This window comes from Oncorhynchus gorbuscha, linkage group LG01 (assembly GCF_021184085.1).
Source record: "Oncorhynchus gorbuscha isolate QuinsamMale2020 ecotype Even-year linkage group LG01, OgorEven_v1.0, whole genome shotgun sequence".
Classification (NCBI taxonomy): domain Eukaryota; kingdom Metazoa; phylum Chordata; class Actinopteri; order Salmoniformes; family Salmonidae; genus Oncorhynchus; species Oncorhynchus gorbuscha.
The window spans coordinates 62,000,148-62,019,506 of record NC_060173.1 but is presented as its reverse complement, the minus strand read 5'-3'; the positions used below and the strand labels follow the sequence as shown (position 1 = coordinate 62,019,506).

At 40.9% G+C, this 19,359-nt stretch overlaps 1 protein-coding gene and 1 long non-coding RNA gene across 2 annotated transcripts in view; both read right to left on the bottom strand.

The window, feature by feature from the left end:
• Positions 1–19,359, bottom strand: part of b4galnt4a (beta-1,4-N-acetyl-galactosaminyl transferase 4a) — a 470,997-nt gene that overhangs the window by 264,031 nt on the left and 187,607 nt on the right. The window lies entirely within an intron of this gene.
• Positions 15,966–18,223, bottom strand: LOC124040922. Its single transcript, XR_006839824.1, has 3 exons — positions 17,904–18,223; positions 16,893–17,281; positions 15,966–16,770 (listed from the first exon to the last, which is right to left on the bottom strand). It is a non-coding gene; the product is annotated as an uncharacterized LOC124040922 (long non-coding RNA).

The window sequence follows — 19,359 nt, the reverse complement described above, 5'->3', positions numbered from 1 at the left end:
GGTATAAATAAAACCATATCAAAACTTGGTTAACAGTGTGTGTGACTGGGCCAGGATTGAGGAAAGAAAGGAAAGGGGAAATAGAGGAGACAGCGGCCATGCCAGACATTTTTATCCCAGTAAATAAACTATGCATTCTGCCAGTAAAGCCTGTGGCGTCAGGGGACATATTTCCCTCCTTCCTACTCACACCTTTTTATTTTCCTTCTCTTTTTCTCTCTCTGTCTTTTAACTTCCCTGGTCATCCTCAGACCCGGGGAGAAGTCAGGCTCCATCTCAGACAAGGTGTGTGTGCATGTGTGCATGCGTGCGTGTGTGCTGCTTGCGTAATGTGTGTGTAAACCTAACCTGTCTTTGAACTGAAGCATCCCAAAACACCTTTTTCCCCTCTTGGTATCTTTTCCTCTCTCTGCCTCTCTCATCAGGAGGAGCATATAGACTAGAGGGGAGCAGCAGTGGAAAGTGAAGTCAATTAATAAGCACCACCATGCTAGATGTCTGAGTCCCCAAATGGCACCATATTCCTTTTGTAGTGCACTACTTTTTACCAAGGCAATTTGAGACATGATTTATTACATTTACATTTAAGTCATTTAGCAGACGCTCTTATCCATCTCCTTCTCTTTCACGCAATGTAGGAGATGTGACAAAGACACCTGGTCACTGCTCTCCTACCTGCGCACCTGTCTCTCTGTTTCTCTGGCTGCCATACAGTGGGGCAAAAAAGTATTTAGTCAGCCACCAATTGTGCAAGTTCTCCCACTTAAAAAGATGAGAGAGGCCTGTAATTTTCATCATAGGTACACTTCAACTATAACAGACAAGATGAGAAAAAAAAAAATCCAGAAAATCACATTGTAGGATTTTTAATGAATTTATTTGCAAATTATGGAGGAAAATAAATATTTGGTCAATAACAAAAGTTTATCTCAGTACTTTGTTATATACCCTTTGTTGGCAATGACTGAGGTCAAACGTTTTCTGTAAGTCTTCACAAGGTTTTCACACACTGTTGCTGGTATTTTGGCCCATTCGTCCATGCAGATCTCCTCTAGAGCAGTGATGTTTTGGGGCTGTTGCTGAGGAAACACAGACTTTCAACTCCCTCCAAAGATTTTCTATGTGGTTGAGATCTGGAGACTGGCTAAGGCCACTCCAGGACCTTGAAATGCTTCTTACGAAGCCACTCCTTTGTTGCCCGGGCGGTGTGTTTGGGATCATTGTCATGCTGAAAGACTCAGCTACGTTTTATCTTCAATGTCCTTGCTGATGAAAGAAGGTTTTCACTCAAAATCTCACGATACATGGCCCCATTCTTTCTTTCCTTTACACGGATCAGTCGTCCTGGTCACTTTGCAGAAAAACAGCCCCAAAGCATGATGTTTCCACCCCCATGCTTCACAGTAGGTATGGTGTTCTTTGGATGCAACTCAGCATTCTTTGTCCTCCAAACACGACGAGTTGAGTTTTTACCAAAAAGTTATATTTTGGTTTCATCTGACCATATGACATTCTCCCAATCTTCTTCTGGATCATCCAAATGCTCTCTAGCAAACTTCAGATGGGCCTGGACATGTACTGGCTTAAGCAGGGGGACACGTCTGGCACTGCAGGATTTGAGTCCCTGGCGTCGTAGTGTGTTACTGATGGTAGGCTTTGTTACTCTGGTCCCAGCTCTCTGCAGGTCATTCACTAGGTCCCCCCGTGTGGTTCTGAGATTTTTGCTCACCGTTCTTGTGATCATTTTGACCCCACGGGGTGAGATCTTGCGTGGAGCCCCAGATCGAGGGAGATTATCAGTGGTCTTGTATGTCTTCCATTTCCTAATAATTGCTCCCATAGTTGATTTCCTCAAACCAAGCTGCTTACCTATTGCAGATTCAGTCTTCCCAGCCTGGTGCAGGTCTACAATTTTGTTTCTGGTGTCCTTTGACAGCTCTTTGGTCTTGGCCATAGTGGAGTTTGGAGTGTGACTGTTTGAGGTTGTGGACATGTGTCTTTTATACTGATAGCAAGTTCAAACGTTTGCCATTAATACAGGTAACGAGTGGAGGACAGAGGAGCCTCTTAAAGAAGAAGTTACAGGTCTGTGAGAGCCAGAAATCTTGCTTGTTTGTGGGTGACCAAATACTTATTTTCCACCATAATTTGCAAATAAATTCATTAAAACTCCTACAATGTGATTGTCTGGATTTTTTCCCCCTCATTTTGTCTGTCATAGTTGAAGTGTACCTATGATGAAAATTAATAATAAATAATAAATAAATAAATACAAATTACAGGCCTCTCTCATCTTTTTAAGTGGGAGAACTTGCACAATTGGTGGCTGACTAAATACTTTTTTGCCCCACTGTATCTCTTTGTCTCTGCATTTCTTTCTCTTTCTCACTGTGTCTTGATCGCTTCGTGTGTCAGTCACTACTCCCTCCTCCACACACACTGTAGGACATGTCACTGACATTATCACATCTTCCCACTTTGTCTGTCTGTCGGTCTGTCTGCCTGCCTTCCTGTCTGTCTGCCTTCCAGTATGTCTGCCTTCCAGTATGTCTGCCTTCCTGTCTCAGTCTCTCTCTTTTATTCATCCCGTTCTTATAAATACATAAAATAACACTTCACAGACCTAGAAAAATCTAAATATACACTCCTACAGTGCATGCATACACACACAATGGTTGTGTATTGGGTATGGGCCTGTATGGTCTCGCTCTTTCGCTCTCTCTCTCTTTTTTCTCTCTCTCTGTCTCTCTCTCTGTCCTTCTCCCTCTCTCGCAATGTGCTGTGAGCAGCCATCTGCAAACATCCCTCACCTCCTTCATCTCCATGACAACAACAGACCGAGAGTAATTAAAAATGCACCTGCAGCTTGGTGCTTAATGTCCCTGTCAGGCCACCATAGTGTTGAGAGCCATACGCTACCAACGTTCCAAATTGCACACTATTCCCTACATAGTGCACTACCTTTGACCAGGCCCCACCTACTAAAGTAGTGTACTATGTAGGGAATAAGGTGTCATTTGGTTCACAGACACACCCTATCGATATGCCAACCACAGTTGCCACTTGATGACTTTGAAAAGTGCCAGCTTCCAAGTACACACTGATCCAAGGTCTTCAGTCTCTTACTTTAATGTTTAAGGTTAGGGTTATGGTTCGGTAAACTAATCCCAGACCTGTCACTGAGCTGCTGTCAGGCGACTTCTAAACCGACGCTCCACTTGAAACTGTAATGTTTCATCAGGGGCTTCTCTTACAGTGTGCGTGTGTGATCATGCATTATCCAACAGTGCAAAAACACCCTGCATGCATCCACTGTAGAAGACCAGAGCTATATTTTTATTATCACCTTCTGCACTTCATTTTGGTTGAGAAAAATGTGTCCTATCTCTCACGAGAACTTTTTATCTTAATGATTGTCTGAAGGTACACAGCTGGGATTGGTCCTGTGTGTGGTGATTGTTTGACTGGCCTGCGTGTGCTGGTCTCTGTGCTGGTCTTGTTGGCCTGGGTGAACATGGATTAGTCGCCAGTACCGTTTTGATTAGTTGACATGACGCTAGCATCGGTTCCCTCTCTCTCACTCCCGCACACGCTTCCATGCTCCCACAAACAATTGAAGCACCCACTGCAATAAACACATAGCATCACCCCTGTCAATCCAAAATGCACATCTCTCTCCAGACTGAGAGGGGTCACAGTAGTCCAGGCCATGCCTGCTTCTCAAATGGCACCCTATTCCATGTATATGCACTACTTTGGACAAAGCCCTATGGGTCCTGGCCAAAAGCCCTGGTCAACAGAAGTGCACTACATAAGGAATTGGGTACCATTTTGGGATGCATCCCACGCCTCCAAGCCTGCTGTATCGACCCGGAACGTCAATAATCATGGACTCCTACTACCTCATGTGAGGAAAATCAAGCCGAATGCTTGTCTAACGACAAAATAAATCCAGAAGGAAGCTTAAAGGAATCAAAAACCTGGCAAAAAGAATAAACCGCTTGACTGACTTGATGTGTGGCGCTACTGTAATCATGGAGAGTGGAGTGGATCTGTTTATAAGATGAATCAGTCCAAGGAACACATGGATCAATGGAGAGAGGGATAGGAAAAAGGAGAGAAAGAAGACGGTCCACTGGGCACACACTCGTTGAATCAACGTTGTTTCCACGCCATTTCAATTAAATGACTTTGACCCAGCGTCAAATTGGCATAAGTGCCCAGTGGGGAAATAATAGGAGGGATAAAATCTTATCCGTTTCTCTTTATTGGGACTGTTATCCAAATAGTCTCTCAGACATGCACATGAGCGCACACACGTATACATACACACATACACACACATATACATACACATACACACACACACACACACTAATAATCAATATATATCTCTGTGTCCATCTAAAAATATAGATTTTTCATTTGTCTTCCGATCCCATCACAACCGAGATACACTACAGATCTGTGACTTTCAACATGGCATAGAATGCCACCTTTCCAACAAGTCAGTTCGTCAAATCTCTGTCCTGCTAGAGCTGATCCAGTCAACTGTAAGTGCTTTTATTGTGAAATGGAAATGTCTAGGAGCGAAGATGTGGTAGGCCACACAAGCACACAAAACTGGACCGTCGAGTGTTGAAGAACGTAAAAATCATCTGTCCTCGATTGCAACACTCACTAACGAGTTCCAAACTGCCTCTGGAAGCAACGTCAGCACAATAACTGTTTCTTCGGGTGCTTCATGAAATGGGTCTCCATGGCCCGAACACAAGCCTAAGATCACCATGCGCAATGCCAACCGTCGGCTGGAGTGGTGTAAAGTCGGCTGGAGTGGTGTAAAGCTCGCTGTCATTGGACACTGGAGCGTTCTCTGGGGTGAGGGGCTCCAGGATGGGTTGGGGGTGCAGGCAACAATGGCTCAGTGAGGAGATCAATCAGGCCTGATCAATGACAAGTGAGGCCCACAGGCATTTTATCAACAGGAGAAACTGCATTATGGACTACACAGAGATGAAGGAAGACGGACAGGTGGAGAGGAAGGGGAAGACAGGGTGAGAGGAAGTGCGAGAGGGTGAGAGGGAGTGGAGAGAGAGAGTGGACAGGACAGAGAGAAAGAGAGAGAGGTAGTGCTAAGGCCAGGCCCTGACCTTTACCCATTAATCAATGAAATTAAAATGTATAAGGTGGTTTGACCAGCGCCCAGACATCATACAGGCCAATAGAAGGTGCCAGAGGTTAATAATGGAGCAAAACATCCGAATCAATCAACCAACCAACCAAAAATGCATTTGTTTCAAAGTGGAACTGAACCCCTTACAGAGCAAGTGACAAACAACAAGAAACCTTAAGAGGAGCAGAGAGGGTAGGTGTATTTATTTAAGCAATAGTTTATTCTCGAAAATCTGGGGTCTTGTGTAACAGTAGTAATAAACTGACTAGAATGTTGCCAAGGTATGGCTGTGGTATAGATTGTAATGTTCCTTGCTCATCACAGATTTTTGTTAAAGAAAGTGTTCTATAGGAGCCACTATGCTGCTCACACCTATAGAAATACCTGGGAGAAATAGACATACACATTCTAAAAAAGAAACCAAAAATGAAACATAAAACCCCCTCAGTGTCCAAAGAGATATAGCACAGCCTCTCTTTCTGTGATCCAGACAAACAGCCATGATGATGAAAGCCAAAGTAGGAGGTGCTCCCACGGGAACCACAGTGAATGCACAGCTCTTTCACGTGAACACAGGAAATGAAAGAGAATAAAAAGCTATGAAAAAAAATAAAACACAAATCCAGAGACTTCACGGTTCGCATTCATAATTCATAGCATTCAAGCCGTCCACGCTGCTAGGTTGCCAAATCTCTCGTTAACTCCTTTAGTCTTTGAGGTAAATGCTTCAGCCATAGGAGATTAGGGAGAGGAGATGGAGCCTGAGTGTGAAAAAAAAACACTTTTTGTTTAGTTTAGTTTTTTTTTGGTAGGGCCTCATTCCTCTCTTTGAATCTCTCTGGTAGAGGAGGGTGTTTGTAGAGAAGAGGAAATAACATAGAGATGTTTTTCGTTTCTTGACCACGTTCTCTTTGTCCAAGCGCAAGAGCAGCAGCACCTGCTCTTACTACACCCACTCGAATCCCCCTCTGACCCTCCCATAGAGAAACAGGAGATACAGAGCAGACTTACTGGTATTATCAGGGAAGAACGCTTTTATTGTATCCCTCCCTGCTGAGTACCCACTCTCTCGCACTGTGATCTGGCCCTCTGTGGATGCTTAACCACATAGGCCTAATTTGTCTTGTGATTTGTCTTGATTCTTGTGAGGGGGGGTCCAGGGCCCCTGAGTTCAAGACACTCCCCGCTGTCCAAATGAACATACAAGGGTGTTCAGAATTGCACCACTGCTACAGGAACAGGTGAGCTCCCAAAGTATTGGGACAGTGACCAGTTTTGTTGTTGTTTTGGCTCTGTACTCTAGAACTTTGGATTTGACATTGTACAATGATTATCAGGTTAAAGGGCAGACTGTGTGTAACGGTCGTTAGTGGTGGAGGAAGGTGAGGACCAATGCGCAGCGTGGTAAGTGTCCATCTTTTTAATAAAGTAAATGAACCCTGAACAAAAACAACAAAGTGAACGAACAAAACCGAAACAGTTCTGTCTGGTGCAGATACAAACACTCAACAGAAAACAATCACCCACAACACACAGGTGGGAAAAGGCTACCTAGGTATGATTCTCAATCAGAGACAACTAACGACACCTGCCTCTGATTGAGAACCATATCAGGCCAAACACAAAAACACAAAAGACATAACAAAAGAACTAAGGTCAGAACGTGACACTGAGCTTTAATTTGAGGGTATTTTGCATTTGCTGTTTGTTTTGGTTGTGTTTCAGATTATTTTGTGTCTAATAGAAATTAATGGTAAATAATGTAATAATGTATGTTATTTTGGAGTCACTTTTATTGTAAATAAGAATAGAATATGTTTCTAATCACTTCTACATTAATGTGGATGCTACCATGATTAGGGATAAATGAATCGTGGATAATGATGAGTGAGAAAGTTAGAGGCATAAATATCATACCCTCCCAAAAAATACTAACCTCCCGTTATTGTAAAGGTGAGAGGTGAACATGTCTTTGGGGTATGATATTGTGTGTCTGCAACTTTCTCACTCATCATTATTCACAATTCATTCAGGATTATCCCTAATCATGGTAACATCCACATGAATGTAGAAGTGTTTAGAACCATATTCTATTCTTATTTACAATAAAAGTGACTCCAAAATGACACAATACATTATTTACCATTCATTTCTATTTAGACACAAAATAATCTGAAACACCAAAACAAACAGCAAATGCATCCAACACGTTTGTACAGGCACAAGCTTAATGTCGTCATAGCATGCTAGGAATATGGAACTAAATGCTTACATTTTTACTACTTTAAAACACATACAGTAGAAGTGAATTTGTCCCAATACTTTAGGTCCACAAAATGGGGGTGACTATGTACAAAAAGTGCTGTAAACGGTTCACCCGATATGAAAATACCCTCACATTAAAGCTGACAGTCTGTACTTTAACATCATTGTGTCATTTCAAATCCAAAATGCTGGAGTACAGAGCCAAGAGTCCCAATACTTTTGGAGCTCACTGTAACTGCACGAATAGTGCAGAACGGCTTCACAACAGTCCAAAGTAACTGTACAGCGGCTGTACAGTAACATGCTCTGGCAATGCGCTTCATAGCGCTGTATGGGTTTTGACTGACAGCCGTTCTGAACTTGAGCATCTCGTGCGATAAGAAGTCGTCCCCATCCCTCCCGCTAATAGGGGAACTTGTTCATTGTCTGGGTGAGGGAAAGGCTGTAAATTAAGAAGACTCGTATGTATTTTGAAAGACGAGAGACTGAGGATTATAATAAATACCGCTTTGATGTCATACAAGCAAGCCAAACACCAGCGAGTCCAAATGTACACATTTCCAAATCATAAACCAAATGTCATATACAGTGCCAACGTTTATGATGACTATGTTTGATGTACAGTTACAAGATGACATGGCGTCATACCCTGGGTTGTTCTGAACAGAATGAGCCTATGTTCTGTCTACACGCACCGAAATGCGTGTAGACTCCTTTCTATGCGTGTCAAAATGATGATTGGTTTCCCTGAATTGCATTGTGAAAGCCCAACACTGTTGGCAATAGAACAACCGTATATCCACCTGACCCAGGTTGTGATTTATAATGGACCGTTTTTTGGATTGCGTAAACAACAACAGTAATTGTGTGATGGCGGGGAACGCAGGGATCCAAATACAACAAGTCCAAGTGTTCTTGCTCTATTTCCTCAACGGCACAGCTCAGAGAGCTCAAGAAAAAAAAGCGTATAGCTAAAGACTATTATTTGAGTAAAGTAAAGTGCATTAAAGTGACTTAGGAACCGTGCACACTTCAGTGAGATGTGTGGCCACTTGGAGATAACACTCAAACCCTTGTAATTATTTTTTCATGTTGCACCTACCCCACATTTTCCAGGAATATTCTTATCATGTTATACTGAAGGTATCCAGAGTATTTTCAGATGTATTTATCAACAAATGAGGCAAAAAGTACAGTAAATGTAAAAGACATAAAATCAGTCATATTTTAGTCATATATTCAGTCTTGTGTCAGATGAACTGTTGTGTCCTCCTCACCTTTGGTCTCATCATTTTCCCATTATCTCTAAACTGTTCCCTTTCAATTGGTACCATGGTTATGCATTATGCTTTCAGATTTATTCTGTAAGAAACATTTCAATTTAGCCCTATCCATATAGACCAATTCCCACGAGTGTAAACGTTAATCAACACTACAAAGGGATTTCACGACTGCGTCAATAGTCCACAACTGTTTCACGACGGCATTAATTAAAGGAAAACATCGGGCCCTTTTTCTACTTCCCCATAGTCAGATGAACTGAACTGGTTGATACCATTTGTATGTCACTGTGCAGTTTGAAGGAAGCTGCTAAAAACGGTATCCATGAGTTCAATTCAGCATTGAAAAAAGGCGCAAGTTTAAGTTTGTTCCCCCTGAGCGAGTCTGACCAAGTCAGAGACCACTATGATGACACACCAGATGTGTTTGATGGACCCTTTTTGTCTTCTTCTATTGACTATTAAGGGAAAGTAATCCAAAATTAAAGTCATCAAATTACATTACTGAGTTTGGGGATCTAAAAGTTAAGTTACTGATTACAATTTTTGGACAGGTAACTAACTAGTAACTGTAACAGATTATATTTAGAAAGTAACCTACCCAACCCTGGCTAGGAGCTAGGATGAGAGGCACAGACACCAATGTGTAGGCAGGTCTCTCTCCCTCTCTCTGATTCGTCTCAAAAATCCTGCGTTCACATAGGATTTACGATATTTTAGCTGTAATTTTTTGGGACATTGTTTATATCACCCCATCACAAACAGGCCCATTTTTTCCACATTCTGGCCCACAATTACAGTTGAAGTTGGAAGTTTACATACACTTAGGTTGGAGTCATTAAAACTTGTTTTTCACTCCACAAATGTCTTGTTAACAAACTATAGTTTTGGCAAGTCGGTTAGGACATCTACTTTGTGAATGACACAAGTAATTTTTCCAACAATTGTTTACAGACAGATTATTTAACTTATAATTTACTGTATCACAATTCCAGTGGGTCAGAAGTTTACATACACTAAGTTGACTGTGCCTTTAAACAGCTTGGAAAATTCCAGAAAATTATGTCATGGCTTTAGAAGCTTCTGATAGGCTAATTGACATAATTTGAGTCAATTGGAGGTGTACCTGTGGATGAATTTCAAGGCCTACCTTCAAACTCAGTGCCTCTTTGCTTGACATCATGGGGAAATAAAAATAATTCAGGAAATTCCTACCCCAACAATGTGAGACCTCCACAAGTCTGGTTCATCATTGGGAGCAATTTACAAATGCCTGAAGGTACCACATTTATCTGTACAAACAACAGTATGCAAGTATAAACACCATGGGACCACGCAGCTGTCATAACGCTCAGGAAGGAGACGTGTTCTGAACATACTTTGGTGCGAAAAGTGCAAATCAATCCCTGAACAACAGCAAAGGACCTTGTGAAGATACTGGAGGAGACAGGTACAAAAGTATCAATATCCACAGTAAAACGAGTCCTATAACGACATAACCTGAAAGGCAGCTCAGCAAGGAAGAAGCCACTGCTCCAAAACCACCATAAAAAAGCCAGACTACCGTTTGTAACTTCACATGGGGACAAAGATCGTACTTTTTGGAGAAATGTCTTCTGGTCTGATGAAACAAAAATAGAACTGTTTGGCCATAATGACCATTGTTATGTTTGGAGGAAAAAAGGGGGAAGCTTGCAAGCTTAGAAACACCATCCCAACTGTGAAGCACAGGGGTAGCAGCATCATGTTGTGGGGGTGCTTTGCTGCAGGAGGGACTGGTGCACTTCACAAAATAGATGGCATCATGAGAACGGAAAATTAGGTGGATATATTGAAGCAACATCTCAAGATATCAGTCAGGAAGTTAAAGCCTGGTCGCAAATGGGTCTTCCAAATGGACAATGACCCCAAGCATACTTACAAAGTTGTGGCAAAATGGCTTCAGGACAACAAAGTCAAGGTATTGGAGTGGCCATCATAAAGCCCTGACCTCAATCCTATAGAAAATGTGTATGCAGAACTGAAAAAGTGTGTGCGAGCAAGAAGGCCAACAATCCTGACTCAGTTACACCAGCTCTGTCAGGAGGAATGGGCCAAAATTCACCCAACTTATTGTGGGAAGCTTGTGGAAGGCTAACCAAAACGTTTGACCCAAGCAATGCTACCAAATATTAATATTAGAAATAAAAGCTGAAATATATCATTATCTCTACATTTATGCTGACATTTCACATTCTTAAAATAAAGTGTTGATGCTAATTTACAGGGAATTTTTACTATGATTAAATGTCAGGAATTGTGAAAAACTGAGTTTAAATGTATTTGGCTAAGGTGTATGTAAACCAACTTCAACTGCACCTCCCGTGTGCATGCCAGCATACCGATGACGAGTGGTAGTAGTGGTGTGCCGGTGGGCATCTATTTTGATAAATCCATTGAATATACACCATCAAAAATAAAATCCAAATAAATGAAATCAATTAAAACCAATTTGATTTTCAAAAGTCTCGAGCTATACCACCTCCACTTATTTGCCCAGCCAGAAACCAATTAACCAAATAGCCTACACAGATGGAGATTCAGTTGAACAAAAACACATTGATTGAGACAAGTCAGTGAAGTCACAGGCTTTTGGTCGGGAGTAGGACTAGGCTACTAGTGACTTTGAATGAAGAGCAAAATAATCCACTTAAAGACTAGGGGGCTTTGATGTTTGGATGAATAACGTACCCAAATGAAACTGCCTATTTTTCAGGCCCAGAAGCTAGAATATGCATATAATTGGCAGATCATGATAGAAAACACTCTAAAGTTTTCAGAACTGTCAAAATACTGTCTGTGAGTATAACAGAACTGATATTGCAGGTGAAAACCTGAGGAAAATCCAACCAGGAAATGCTGTTATTTTGAAACCTCTCTGTACATTGCAAGCCTGTCCACCATTTAAAGGCATATCAACTAAATTAATTTCCCTATAGCTTCCACAAGGTGTGAACAGTCTTTAGACATAGTTTCAGGCTTTTATTCTGAAAAATGAGTCGAGAATGATCACATCGCGTCGGTGGATGGCTGTGTCCCCAGAGTTTTGCATGCGCGAGCAGCTTGGAGCAGACCTTTTCTCTCTCTCTCCTTTTGAAAAGGCTGCCGCCCGGTTGAAATATTATCGATTATTTCTTGTAAAAACAACCTGAGGATTGATTATAAAAAAAGTTTGACATGTTTCTACGAACTTTACGGATACTATTTGGAATTTTCGTCTGCCCGTCGTGACCTGCCTGTGGATTACTCAACAAAATGCGCCAACCATTTGGTTATAAAAATAATCTTTATCGAACAAAACAAACATTTATTGTGTAACTGGGAGTCTTGTGAGTACAAACATCCGAAGATCATCAAGGGTAAGCGATTAATCTTATTGCTTTTCTGACTTTCGTGACCAATCTTCTTTGCTGCTAGCTGTTTGTAATGTTTTGTCTGCTGAGAGAGCTGTCCTAACATAAACGCTTGGTTTGCTTTCACTGTAAAGCTTCTTTTTTTAAATCTGACACGCCAGTTGTCAGATTAACAACAAGCTAAGCTGTGTTTTAGTATATTGCACTTGTGATTTAATGAAAATTTAATATTTTTAGTAATTTAATTTGAATTTGGCTCTCTGCAATTCAGCATGTTGACAAAAATGATCCCGCTAAATGGATCGGTGCGCCAAGAGGTTTTAAACTACATAAAATTCTGGCAAAATGTTCTAATAAATGAGCCAACTAGACAAGAGCAGCACTCACCTCAACTTAGCTAACATTTCCCCCATATAATTGTAGGCTGCGGAGATTCAGTGAAAACAAAAATCTGACATTGATTGATTTATCAAGACAAGTTCAGACTCTTGTCTCAAAGCAGTGCAATGGCGCTATCCCAATCCAAATGTTGCTGAAATTATCATCTAGTTGACTACATGTGGATAGGATATTGATTAAAATTTACTACAACGATTGGATAACTTTGAGAGTTTGAGGAAGCAACAATTTCAGACATGCCTTTAATTGCATTAGCCTACTTTATTCCAATATTTTTGTAATTCAGTGATATTTATTCCCGAAGTAATACTTTATTGACCCACCCAGTTGTGGTAAAGAAAACATTGCATGCATGCTTCGTGGTGGGATATGTGAAGAGATGGGAGAAGTGACATGTCTAGCAACGTTTAGGACTGGCACGAGGATGGTTAACTGGCACTGCCTAGCAATCATAAACAGCTTAAAAGTGTAGTGTGTGCCAATGCTGCCTCAACATTACGGCTACATGTCATACTAAGCTGTAGGCAGAAGTTTACAGAAAGTATTACTTCAGTGGTTCTTCCTTTAAAAGTTGCGTCATACTGCAGCACAGTTTGCCAGCTGCTGCAGAATTCTATGGCACGTTATTTAAGTGTCAGCCATTGCTGCCATTAATGCTAGTTAGTGCTAGTTTGACCTCCAGAGGGCATCATTGAGAAGCTTTTGACTGTTATTAATATTGGCTGTACTAGAGAATTTAAAAAGCTTTTTTGTAAGAACATAGTATATAGGATTGATTTTAAGAAATGTAGCTTAATTCATTTGATTACAATGATGGTGTTTCTATTCCAAGAAAAACAAAAAAGTATATATCTGACAGACAGCGCCTGATTTAGAAAACACTAAACAAGGATTAGATGGAGACAGATGTTATAGGAAGAGCCATGGATGTATAGCTGAGGGAAAGGTGGCGAAAATAGGAGAATAAAAAAAGAGATAAAAAGTTTTGTTAACATGGGGGGAGGGTGGGCGTTGACTTGCTTTCAAAAGTTGGCGCTGTACAACGTGACCGGTTTGGAGTAGGCTACTAAGTGACTGCAAGTGAAGTGCAAAATAATCCTAGCATCTTCACACCCTAATTGTAGGTTTATCAATACCCACATGGAGATTCAGTGAAAATAAAAATCTAATTGATTTATCAATACCAGTCCTCATGCTTGTCTCAGAGCAGAAATAGACAACGATTGGAATCAAAGACAATGATTGGAACCATACCAGGCCACATAGACATATAATAACCTAGATAGCCCACCCTAGTCACACTCCGACCTAACCAACATAGAGAATAAAAGGCTCTCTTTGGTCAGGGCGTGACAAATAAACTGAAATTGCAACCAGCTTTCTATGACTTGTTTAAAAAGTCAAGATAATTTGGAGAATATTTTGTTTCAAATAACTGAAAGTGATCAGTTGTAATCTGAATAAAGGGAAAAGGGCCATTCTTGAACATGGGGTGAGAAAATCATTATTTTGAATGATTTATTTATGTTTTTAGAGCGGGAGAAACCAAATGTTCACTGTGCCTATTTATTTAAAAAAAGTCTACATTCCCCCATTGTATTTACCGAAGTTCTCTCTTAACTCCAGGACTGCCAATGGTTTTTTGTTGTTGCAGGACTCTAGTGCCAGAGAAGAGAGACTCTCAGACTGAAAACACCTCCATTAATTGCCACAGTTTAGACTACCGATAGATCAGCGTTTTAACTCCCCCTTGTAATAGTGTGGTGCAATCACGGAATGCCACCATCTACCACTAACGGTCGCAGCATAAGCTTGTAACTTTTAAAGGAAGAACCACTGTAGGTCGGCAGGCGGAAATAACCGTTTCGGCTTTAATACTGGCAAAAACGTTCAGATAAGGAAAAAGCGGAAAAGGTTGACGAAATGGTAAAGTTGGCGGAAAACGTGTTAGTATGAGAGTAAACAGGATTCCTGCTGTCCCAGAAATAGCCCCTGGTGGTGGGGTGTGGATGTAAGGACAGGCCCCTGTAGCCATGCCTGATGTATTTAGGAACATCCAGACTCACACCAGGGCTGTGTGTGGACAGTGTGGACCAACACTGGCCTGTGAAATACTTGAGGGCCAGCTTTACTGACCACACAACAACAGCCAGAGTTGTGTCTGTGGCGAATTGATTTATATACTGTATGGAGCAGTCAAATTAGTATTGGATGTGTATGGAGCGGTCATAATAGTATTGGCTGTATTTCTAGAAGTTAGAATTCTAACTAATAATAATGCAATGAAGAACGCCTGAATATCATCGACAACCCTAAATATTTTTTTTGTGTCTTGCAAAATGGTGGCTATTCCTTTTCTCCATTTGATTTATCCTTTGTTATGCATCCCACAGCCAAGATAAAACAGCACACTAGCATTCTGATGCTCCACTTTTTGAATGGATCTTACAAAAACCCAACATTGTTGTTGTAGACCTTCAGCTGGGGTTTATAACACTTGTTTTGAATAGATTGAGAGCCAGACCTACAGAGGTGGCGAGTGGGGCTAAGAACGTGTTCAGGAAGCCCTCCAGGGAACCTTTAGACACTTTGGTGTATCTATACTGAACACAAGTGTGACTCACCACCTGGATTCGGTCTTAGGTAGCAACATTTTAAATGTTTTTTTTTTGTTTTTTTACGTTGGATAGAAATAGAGACTCAGAGCTACAAAATGGAATGTCACACTACAGTTGAGGAATAATGGGAAAGTATTTCTGCTTTGAAAGTTGATTAACTTGTAATCTCACTTTTGAGAAAAGGGCTTTAGAATGTTTTGGTACCTACTAGAAAGCTCTCCTTTGTCTACCCATTCAGCATTGTTCCCACCCTCTTAAGCCAGACTAAAAGACTAAAAGTGGTAGTAGCCTACAATAAGGAAACATTCCAGGTAAACAGATACAAATATTTAATAAATATTAGATGACGCTTAAAATTGTATTTAAAAAAAAATAATATATAATAAAATCATTTGACGGAAGTATCAAATGTAAAAGTTGAAATATAAACCATTTCAAATTCCTTATATTAAGCAAATCAGATTGCACAATTTCATAATTTTTCTTGACTGAGAGCCAGGGGCACACTCCAACACTCAGACATAATTTACAAACGAAGCATTTGTGTTTAGTGAGTCTGCCAGATCAGACGCCGCAGGGATGACCAGGGATGTTCTCTTGATAAGTGTGTGAATTGGACAATTTTCCTGTCAAAATGTAACAAGTACTTTTGGGTGTCAATGAAAATGTATGGAGTAAAAAGTACATTATTTTCCTTACGAATGTAGCGAAGTAAAAGTTCAATAGGGTAGGAAAGTATAAATAGGATGTACAGATACCACAAAAAACTACTTAAGTAATACTTTAAAGTATTTTTACTGAAGTACTTTATACCACTGCCCAAATACCTTCACAGCACTACAGTAGCATACTTTATATACTGTTACACACGCACTTATCACATAGTATTCCATACCTAAATTAAGGCCTTGCAACCTGAGTGAGTTTTTTTTACAGTACATAAACTGATGCATGCTCCATATATTTATGTGGTGGACACTGGATACAGTCACAAGATATTATTGTGGTATGCCATAAAATCATGTTACGACCACACATCAATATTGATTTTATACATCAATATTTTGCTAAGTCTCGCTAAGTGGATGGGTCTCTACAGAAGGTGTAAATGATACAGCCAAATGGTTACTTGCATGGTAGCAATATCAGAAATAGATAGTGTCAATATAGATAAAATATACAGTATGTAAAAAAAACAATATCAATATCGGTGACAGACGAGGTAATTAAATGCATACAATCAGAGGTAAAGTGGCTGAGCAGCGGGGTAAACAATAGTAGCAGCAACATATGGCGTGTGTGTTAGGAGAGAGTCATGTGAATAGAGGTACTATTGATAGAGCTCATGTCTGGTCCGTCCAAACCACACGTGATCAAAGAGAATCTATATTCCCAAGCAGGGAGCCTGCTTCTGTCCTGTCCTTGACTTTGGTACAGGGCACGTGATGTCCATAGTCTCTTCACCGCAAAACTCCCTGATCTTGTCAAAAATATAGTTTGTCTAGCTGTGTCCAGTCCAGGTGGTGCTTTTACATGCAGACCATCTATGGGAGGAAGGATGTCAGCGTTGCGCAGCAGCTGAAACCTGGTCCCAACAGTCCGAACACTCCTTGGCGACAACACCAGGCTCCAGAGCAACGAAACTGTAAAACAGAGAATAACAACAACAATCTGAAAGCATTATAACCCTGCACAAATATCAATTCACCTCCCAGGTTTAGATAAGAGTAACCTCATACAATTATTATTATTTTTTTTTTTTTACCTGAAGTGCTGATACTGGGATGTTGACCCCTGTCAGAGTGACCCCTGTCACAGTGCTGTCCTTCACAACACCAGCAATCTCAGTGTTCACTCTTTTGAAGCACTGCTTGATGAGGCCGAAGCACCAGTCGGGGGCAAACTTGGCGTTGCCTGTGATCAGGAAGTGAAGGTCCAGATTCTGGTGGTCCACCAGGCACAATACCAGAGCACAAACTTGTTCTTGTTTTGACCACTGCAGTTATCACAATTCAGGTCCACAGCTGTTTTTGGTCGTTGGTGAAGAAATGGTGCATGTAGTTGATGACTGCGCTGCTGCCTTTGCTTGCTAGCTCTATTTTTGATGACTGTATGGCTGGTGGCTTAGAGTCAGGTGTGTTCTACTGATTGAAGCTGAAAGAAATTCCAGATAGAAATATGTTTGCATTATTATGCAATACATGCGAAATGGCATTCTGAGAACATCACTACACACAGTTCATACAGGTAATGTTAGCTACTGTAGCTAGCCGGCCATCTAACAGCAAGCTTTAACTAGCAGTACAAAGCGATCGTCATAGCTAGAGTTAACCAATAGGTTCAATGTTAGCTAGTTAGCTAGCTAATATTAGGCTATAACTAGCAATGCAAAATGGCATTCTGAGAAAACATCACTAACATTACACACGCGTCATACACATACGTTAATGTTAGCTAGCAAGCCAGCCATCTAACCTCAGCTAAAGTTAACTAGCTAACAGCAAGCTTTAACTTGGGATCTTTTGTTTAGACAGGTCACGTTAACGTTAGCTAGCTAAGAAATGAACTATAATCCTAATCCATAGAATAACATTACTAGCAATACAAACCGTTTGTCATAGCAGGCTAAAGTTAACCAAATAGGTTAAACATTAGCTAGCAAGCCAGCCATCAAACTCCAACTGGCTAGCTAACAGCAAGCATTAGCTTGCAATGAAACCTGCTTTCTACCTAAATTAGAAATGTATAATAGCTGAATCTGTAGCTGGATTCTTACCTGTATACATGGATGAAAGCTTCATGGCAGACTGCAATCCATTTTATAAGAGTTCCTGTGTTGTTTCCAATTTAGTTTGCACAGCTTGTTTGGCCCGTTGTGTTCCACTGATTTCAAAACATGTTAATTTCAGAGTGAGAGAGCCAGCATTCCTCGTTCAGAAAGAAGTCCATCACAACTTTTTCTCACCTTTGTCAATAGCGCCTGATAAATTCAGGGCAGCAATGTTATTGAGAGCAGTAGCAATGTATTTGCAGTTCTCCATGGCTAACATTATATCTTTAAAAAATACTGCAGTAGAAAGGCCTATCCGAACTCATCTCTCGGCATGTCCAGCCCACTCATTATCTCAGCCAATCATGGTTAGCGGGAAGGTTGCTCCCTTTCTCTCTGGTTAAACCAACTAGGCCCGTAATTTAACAATTTTATTCGTATTTACAGATGACATACAAGTTTGATATTAAGGCACATGAAAGTTCACATGCTCGAGATGGCATTTCTGCCCCAAAAAATGTATTTTAATAAAAAATAAATAAAAAAAGTTCAAAAGGCTCTCTTGTGAAGTCATGACCTGCGATATACGCCTTGTTTCCTGAATCGGGTCACAAATAAACGCAACATGCAACATTTTCAAAGATTTTACTGAGTTACAGTTCATATAAGGCAATCAGTCAATTGAAATAAAATTAATTAGGCCCCAATCTATGGATTTAACATGACTGGGTATACAGATATGCATCACAGACACCATCAGAAAACCAGTCAGTACCTGGACTGACCACCGTTTGCCTCATGCAGTGGACACAACTCCTTCGCATACAGTTGATTAGGCTATGGATTGTGGCCTGTAGACTGTTGTCCCACTCCTCTTCAATGACTGTGCTAAGTTGCTGGATATTGGTGGGAACTGAACCATGCTGTCATACACGTTGATCCAGAGAATCCCAAACATGCTCAATGGGTGACATGGCTGGTGAGTATGCAGGCCATGGAAGAACTGGGACATTTTCAGTTTCCAGGGATTGTGTACAGATCCTTGCGACATGGGGCTTGAATTACTATGCTGAAACATGAGGTGATGGCGGCAGATGAATGCACTCAGGATCTCGTCACGGTATCTCTGTGCGTTCAAATTGCAATTGATAAAATGCCATTGTGTTCATTGTCTGTAGCTTATGTCTTCCCATACCATAACTCCACTGCCACCATGGAGTACTCTGTTCACAACATTGACATCAGCAAAACGCTTGCCCACAAGACACCATACACGTGGTCTGCGATTGTGAGGCCAGTTGGACGTACTGCCAATTTCTCTAAACCTAAAATTATTTGGCAAAAGCTCTGCTGGACATGACTGCAGTCAGCATTCTCCCTCAAAATTTGGGACATCTGTGGCATTGTGTTGGGTGACAAAACTTCACATTTTAGAGTGGCCTTTTACTGTCCCCAGCACAAG